At 35.7% G+C, this 7,573-nt stretch overlaps 2 long non-coding RNA genes across 2 annotated transcripts; one reads left to right on the top strand and one right to left on the bottom strand.

The window, feature by feature from the left end:
- Nucleotides 1-502: 502 nt before the first annotated feature.
- Nucleotides 503-4,025, bottom strand: LOC106943256 (uncharacterized). The gene is made up of 2 exons (XR_001423873.1): nt 3,002-4,025; nt 503-2,051 (listed from the first exon to the last, which is right to left on the bottom strand). It is a non-coding gene; the product is annotated as an uncharacterized LOC106943256 (long non-coding RNA).
- Nucleotides 4,026-5,535: 1,510 nt separating this feature from the next.
- LOC106943255 (uncharacterized) lies at nt 5,536-6,605 on the top strand. The gene is made up of 2 exons (XR_001423872.1): nt 5,536-6,170; nt 6,353-6,605. It is a non-coding gene; the product is annotated as an uncharacterized LOC106943255 (long non-coding RNA).
- Nucleotides 6,606-7,573: the final 968 nt, after the last annotated feature.

The raw sequence follows: 7,573 nt of genomic DNA, 5'->3' as shown, positions 1-7,573 counted from the left end.
GATGAGCCACTGTGCAAAAGTTTTTGGTCTGGACTATTTCTCAACAGAGAGCCATGAACATTGCATTATCCAAAACCAATCTCGCCCTCAAGTATTAAGTCTCAGCCAAATAAAACCTACTACATTAAGCGCTAAAGAAGAAACAAAAAAGTTATCATAGCAGATTTTTTATTTTTTTGCCCAATTAGAACTAATTAATTATCGCTATGAACATCACTGTGAAATTCAATTGTCCATAATTTTGAAAACATAAATTATTCTGAAATTTCTGTTGCACTGGCAACTACACTCATGCCAACTTGTTAGGTCAAAGGAGACATGAGTTTTGTTTATGTAGCTGTTAATTCTCTATGTTATCTAAGCTACTAAGTTATCTATTGTTTAGTTTGCAATTTATTATTGGATTGAGCTGATTCTAAATTGATAGAAGAAAATGAATGAGTATGTGGTACACTCTCTGCTCTCAGTGTAGGTGGACACTTTTTTCTCTGCTTCCTTCTCCTTTCCTTTCTTCTCCAGCTTCTCTTGCTCCGTTTTCGTGCTGCTTTTTTGGAGCCTTTCTTTGCGCATCCTCCAAATCTACAATTAAGACTCTGGTTAACTGGTCTCTCAATAATGCATTTAATCAAACTTTCTCAATGAGAAGACTGGGCACAGGAGAGCCCACTTTCCTGCTGGGACATACCCAGCGGGATTCATCCTGGATTTATTTGGACTCATGATATATCTGGATTTCTGCTGTTTGGAGCTTGTGGACAAATTTGTGACAGACTGAGCCGAACTACCGAACACTCAGACTGACGTGCTGTGAGACAAGTTGGATGCAATTCTTTCAAAGGCAAACTTTGGACGCTAATACTCAGTAGCAGAATAGAATCAATCTTGGTTGCAACCACACTAATTTGGATGATTGGAAATAAGAAATGTACCGGTTGAGACCTTGGGATGGATAGAAATTTTAAGTTTGCCCTTTCTACAGTCAATTTGTTTATTCTGAATCTGGCTCCCTGTGTCTGCCACCCTTGGCTCACTGACAATCTTAAATCTCCTGGAGTTTATCTTCCCACCATAGCTTAGTTATGCTAGCTGACCACAGATAGAATAACTAAAGGGGAGCCAAATCCACACTTATCTTGGCTAGTAACATGTCAGGACAAAAAATAACCCTTCCTGAAAAATTGCCGACTCGGTAGACGCGCACAGAGCACTGAGGTTGGGGAGGGAACTTCATCGGGAGGTGTGTACAGAGTTGTTTGTGCGGACGGGCGATGTAAGGGGAATGGACCTGCTGGGTCAGCCGAGGAACCAATTGTAACAGCTTGCAATTCTAGTTTAATTTATCTATTGTCAGGTATTTTTTGTTTTCTAGAGTCTGAGTGGCTTTTGTGTTAATTAGTCTCCCATCTTTGGTTTTGCTGCTTTCTCCCTGCCCCAGCTTTTTGTTGTTTTTCTTGTTTTGTTTTAAGGCATTTGGCAGACCAACTGCGATGGTGTATTACTGCCACCATCGGTGAGCTGGAGTGTGGACAGCGCACACAGCTGTAAAACATTTCTTCATATTAGTTCCTTTGGTTTTGTGACATTTTTTTACTGCTGCCTCTGTATTTAAGCTCCTGATTTCTCATTGTTGGATCCTTCTGTTTCACTGCCTGATTTCCATTCAATGGTCTCACTGATCTTGCTCCATATCCTGTTTTACATATATCAAGACCTCTAGATTTCTCTTATTTAAAAATCAGTCTTTGAAATATGTATTTTAGGGGCTTTCTGTAACTTGGCTTTGCCAAACAAAACAAGCATTCATCTTCAAGGATTAGAGAAATTAGCTAATACTTGGATTGCAAATTAGATCTAAAGCAGAAATCTGTTGCAATTTGTGAGCTAATAAACATTCTTTGCACTTTCTGAAATTATCAAGTCAACTCTGTTCTACATTTTCAAACTACAATCTGTTCTTTCATGATGTTTACCTTGTCATGATCAATTGCTGTGTCTCCAGTGATGACAATTCTCTTCTCAATTCGAGTCTCAGAAATTCCTCCTTTCACCGTCTACAACAGATAATTTACACAGACTGAAACACATATACTTTTACAGAGATTCATCTTTATTGTGTCTCTATATTGTCTCTTTGAAGATAAAAAAATTCAGTTGTTGGTCATAATGCAGATATGTAATTTTTCCAGCACAAACATAATTCTTTTGTGAGATATTTTAAAGAATTTGTAGATTTGCATGAAAACAGCTAGCAGCAAAAAACACTTAATCATGCTTTATGTTCCTATTACTGATGTAAATTTAAGAAAAGGTTGGTAATAGAATTATGCCAACTAAGATTTAAAAATGAACAAACTTGTGTCAGTCTATTGCATCAGACTGCAACCTGTGGATATGGGTTCAATAATTCGTCCTTTTTTATGTTTAATAAAACCATTTCCCCCACTTTTAAATGTTATGAAAGATTATGGTTTTACTTTTCCATTTTTTGACTAAAACAAATCTGATCACTCATGAAGAAAGCAAGATGTTTAAAGTTTCTGTTGATGTGTATTATCCATTTTATATTTACATAATAAAAATTGGTATAAAGATGTATGTAATGTAATCCAACCCAGGCTTTATTTGGACACTTTGTCTCAAAGTCAGGCACACATGGGGAGGAAATGTAAATAAATCAGAATCAGCTTTCTAAATGTTTTAATTGTGATTTTTAGTTGTAATAGAAATCAATTTTTATAACTCCCCTCAATTAAATGTTTTGTGTTGTATGTAGGAAACATTTCCTAGTCAAGGTTGCAGGCTGCATTATGAACCTCTTTTTATTTTTTGACGAATGACTTATTGAATCTTGTAAGCTATTTTTTTGTGAAATCTATTTATACTCTGAGCGAAACTAGAAAGTAAATAAATAAATAAAAGTTCTCATTGAGTCACCCAGAACATGTTTTAGTGAATTCTGTTGATGTTATTGCCTGTTCGCCTGTTAATGATACACACAGACCTTAGTGATCTGGGTTGTGGTGGTGGTGCTGATAGTCTCAGAGGTGATAGTCTGGGCACTCAGCAGCACTCCTGAATCCTTCTCTGCTAGGGTTTCCACAGGCTGTCGGAGAAATGCATTGATTATTAACTGTTCAAGACCATCATACCGATCTCATTTGTGTCTATAATTTGACTGTTGATCTCAGAAAGTTTTTCACTAAGACGCTGTATTCTTGTGTTGTTTTGAAAAGTTAGTTTTGTTAATAGGCATCACTTACTGTGTATTAACTAAGATTTCAATAAAAACACTATTTTATTAGTAACAATAATATGTTAGTTTAACTTCCAGTTTTAGTAGATTTTCTTTGGACTATAACTCAACTGATTTATAAATGAAACTTGTCTATTGTTAACATGCAGCTATTTACAAAAAATAAATACAATTTCATACTAAATTTTCAAGAATCATCCTGTGTAAAACAAGTAAAATAAATTTCTAACTAAATGAAATGTCATCAGAGACCTTAAGACAAATTGTGACCATTTCTGCAGAGAAGCTTTGCACACAAAATATAACTATTTGGTTTTACACACCAAGGTTTATTTAGGACAGTGTTTCCTAACCGTGGTCCTGAAACCAAACTGCTCTGCATGTTTAATATTTTTCCCTGCTTTAATGCACTTGTTTCAGCTGATTGCAGTTCAGCAAACACCTGTTAATCTACCACCAAATTAAATGAGTTTGGCTGAAACATGCAGGACCGTTGTGGGGGGAAAAAGAGTAAGGAGACACTTTAATTCATGTTCAGTGTCGTTCTTTCTCCAACCTGTTGAAGTGACCTTTGATTATGCAGTGATAAGAATCAAGGTACTATTTAGTAGGGATAAGTCAAGTTCCTTCTAAAGATTCTGCTTGAGGCCTTTGCTCCCTTAAGCAAAGTTTATAAGTCTATTGTTATCCAATAAACTTTATTAATTTTTTTCACTTAGTATCAACCAGATCATTCTATTTCACCTTAATTTGGCAATATTTTTTATTCACGCTTTTCAAAGCGTGAATAAAATTTTTATACATTATACGTTCAAATTTTTATACATTTTTGTAGAAAAAAAAAAAAGTACACAATGCATTTCCATATTTTAATAAAACCTTTAATAATTTTTTTCAGTTTTTCTTAATGAACTTGATTGAATGTCTCTTTCTTGCTCCAAATTCCTGTTAGGAGGCCTGGGTCTGTTTCCACCAGAGGGAGCCAGGAAGCTGCTGTGGAAGTCAGATCTGCTGAGTGAACTCACACCTGTTAATCAACTAGGCTCATCAGCCCAAGGATAAGAGAAGCTAGTTTCCTGTACTTCAGAGCTTGAGTGGTTAATCTTCATCAGGGATCCTGGAGGGCCGGTCTCCTGCAACTCTTAGATGTCTCTCTGGTTCAACACACTTGAATCCAACAGCTGAATCTCCTCCTCAGTGAAGTCAGGTTCTCAAGAGTCCTGCTAACGACCTCATTATTTGACTCAGGTGTGTTGAAGCTGCAGCTTTTAGATGCATCTAAAAGCTGCAGGAGACCGGCCCTCGAGGCCTGGAGTTGCCCTCTCCTGATCTACATGATACTCTGAGCCCTCTGAGGTTCCAGCAATATTGTGTTCCTTGTGCTACTTTTGGTATCTCCTTGAATTACCTCTTTTTGTCCTTTAAAAATTCCACCGTTGACTTCTTGGATTCTGCTCCTCAAATCTTTCTGGTTGCTACTCGTGATCTTAAGACTCTAGGAAAAAAACCTGTGGTTCACGTGCCACGACTGGCAATGTTCCATTCCTCTTCCTCGATTCAAGCTCTGCGTAACCTGTCCATATTCCAATGTCTCCACGATTCTGCATCTTTCCTCTGGTCCTTCAAAAGATCTCCCTCGCTCCAGCAGTTCTAAGATCCCCCACATAGGTTCAGTTCAAGTCTCTTTCCGTTTCCCCCACAGACTCATCATTATGAGTAAGATTTTCATTTTTTGTCTACATTTTACCCCATTGTAAGATCATGTGGACCAAAAGTTTACTCAATACTATGACAATCTCAGATTTTTACAGAAGAAACATATATGATGTAATGCGCATTTAAACGTCACGAAATGTAAGTACTAATAACTACTTCATTAGGTAAAATGCAATACAATTAGTAGTTACTACATCACTGCTGCAGTGTTGAATATGGTTTATCTTTGCTATATATTCTTAATAACTAGAGACTTATCCTGATTTGTTCATGAATTGGATCAAGAAGGTTTATAAAAAATTCTTAAATAAAATGATCCTAAGTCTTGAACACAAGACTCATTATCTTTGGAGTGCCTGCTCCCTTTTTCTTATACATCACATGTGTCAAACTCAAGGCTCACCCTAGTGAAAAAAATTACTTTAGTATATTTCAAATATACGTACATTTGTGTATGTATATTTTAAGTATACTAAGTATTAAGTGTACTACCTATAAATATGTACGAAGTATACTAAAAGTATGCTTGTACCAATTTTGACATTTTAACTTTAAACATACTTAAATATAATTGTACCAAAATACACTTTTAAGAAATATATTAAATAAAAGTATACTTTAAGTGAACAAAATATGTATTTACCCAAGTGCAAATATACACTTGCTCAAGTGTACATTTAAAATATATTTTAAAGATACTTTGTGTATAGTTTAAAATATATGCTCAAAGTTGAATTTTTTAAAATAAAATTCACTTAACGCTTACTTTAAATTATTAATTTCAGTATGTTTTAACTTACATCTCAGTCTATACTTTAGGCTAATAAAGTATGCTTTTTTAGGTGCCTTAATTTTATTGTGACTTTTATGATTATTACTATAACAATCATTCAGCTTCATGTTATAACTGCATAAAGGCTTTCTTTGTTGGGACTTAATAGTTTTCTTTATAAACTTAACCTGGTTTTAATTTAGCTCAGTATGCCAAAGAGAATTTGATATTGCTAGGTTGTTGTTATAACTTGTTCATCATTGTTTTTATCTTCAACATATTTTTGCAGTCTAAGCAAATGAAGATGAAAGAGGAAGCCAGAGAAATCAGGTGTTAGGAAAACTAAAGACTTTCCTGTCTCAGAAGAGGCTCTGGCTCCACCAGATCAACAACCACCACTGAGGATGAACCTCCACATGGTCTTCATGGGTGAAGGCTTTTTTTTTTTTTTTTTCTAAGCAGCTGGCCACAGTTTTAACAGAAAATTGGTGTGTTACCAACACTATGTGTTTAATAAACATGATTTGATTTAAAAATAATTGGACAGAATTTATTCCCCTTGTTAATCTGCCATTTCTCTCTCCTGCATTTTATCCGTTGTTGGCTTTCAGGGCCCTGTGATAGACTGGTGACCTGTCCAGGGTGAACCCCACCTCTCATCTGATGACTGCTAGAGATGGTCACCACCAGCCCCCCTCGCCACCCTGCAAGGATCAGTGTGTTCAGATCATGGATGGAAAGCTTTTAAGGTAGTTTGTCTCCTTAAGTCCACACTTAAAACAGCTTCATAGTTATTGCCAACATCAACTGACTCTATGATATTGCTGACTATTTTTTTCTACTTCTAACATAAACAGGCAAAGAAGACACTCAGAAATGTTTTTCCACCCCAGGCATCCGGTCCCAATTATCATCAGTTCTGATGATGTCACATACATGGCGAGTCCACAACGTCCTAAAAGCTCCAGCAAGTCTCACTTTTTTCTTTGCTGTTTTTCTGTACTCTTTAAAATACAAATGCTTTCTCTGTTTAATTGCTCTATTGTTCTTTTTTGTAGGTTTCTGTAAGGTGCAGTGAATGGGAATGTTCTGTTGTCAATCCTTACTGTTCTTAGGAAGGAGAAATGTCAGTTTATCTGGAATACTGTGACACTGTATTAAAACAATACTCTGTCCTTGCTGAAATATTTTTCACATTTCCTCTAAAGTGTTTTATTGTGCTAATTTTCATAAGCATGTTGTCTATAAACTCTGAATGTATTGACAATTTGTGCAATTCTGTTATAGTATATTGAATTATAAACATAACACTTAAAGCACAAGGGTTAATATAGAAAAATATTCAGATTTTATTTTGTGGTTTTAGACGCTCTATTTTGAAGACTGAGAAATAAAGGCATAACTTTTTTTTTCTTCTCTGTTCTCGGCTCCCACACACAGAGCTGGTCCACTTGCTCAGCCCCTCCCTCCAGTTTCAAACTTTTAGTTAAATAGAAATGTAACTAAAAGTTAAAGACTTAAATATGAAGTAGATGATTGGCTAAATCATGATGAGCTAAAAACTGCTACACTGCTTTTGTTGTACAAAGCTTTAAGATTTTTTTGTCAAAGGTAGCAAAGTAAGAAATTAACGAACTGCAGTCGGCTCTTTATTGTTGATGTGTTTCTTCTTATTGAGCAGTGAAGGTAAATAAACTGTTTACATGTCTTTTGTTTTAAGTATTTACTTAGTGGAGGGTTTTATGTTTGTGCTTCAGAGCCACAGCTAACAGCTAGGTCCTCACTTCAGTGGCTCTGACAGCCTACATTGTTCAGCAGCTGAGCTGTTGCTC

Source organism: Poecilia latipinna, unplaced genomic scaffold (assembly GCF_001443285.1).
Source record: "Poecilia latipinna isolate Pla-1442-1.1 unplaced genomic scaffold, P_latipinna-1.0 Scaffold5052, whole genome shotgun sequence".
Classification (NCBI taxonomy): domain Eukaryota; kingdom Metazoa; phylum Chordata; class Actinopteri; order Cyprinodontiformes; family Poeciliidae; genus Poecilia; species Poecilia latipinna.
The sequence above is the reverse complement of the archived record's forward strand: the minus strand, read 5'-3'. Positions and strand labels throughout refer to the sequence as shown.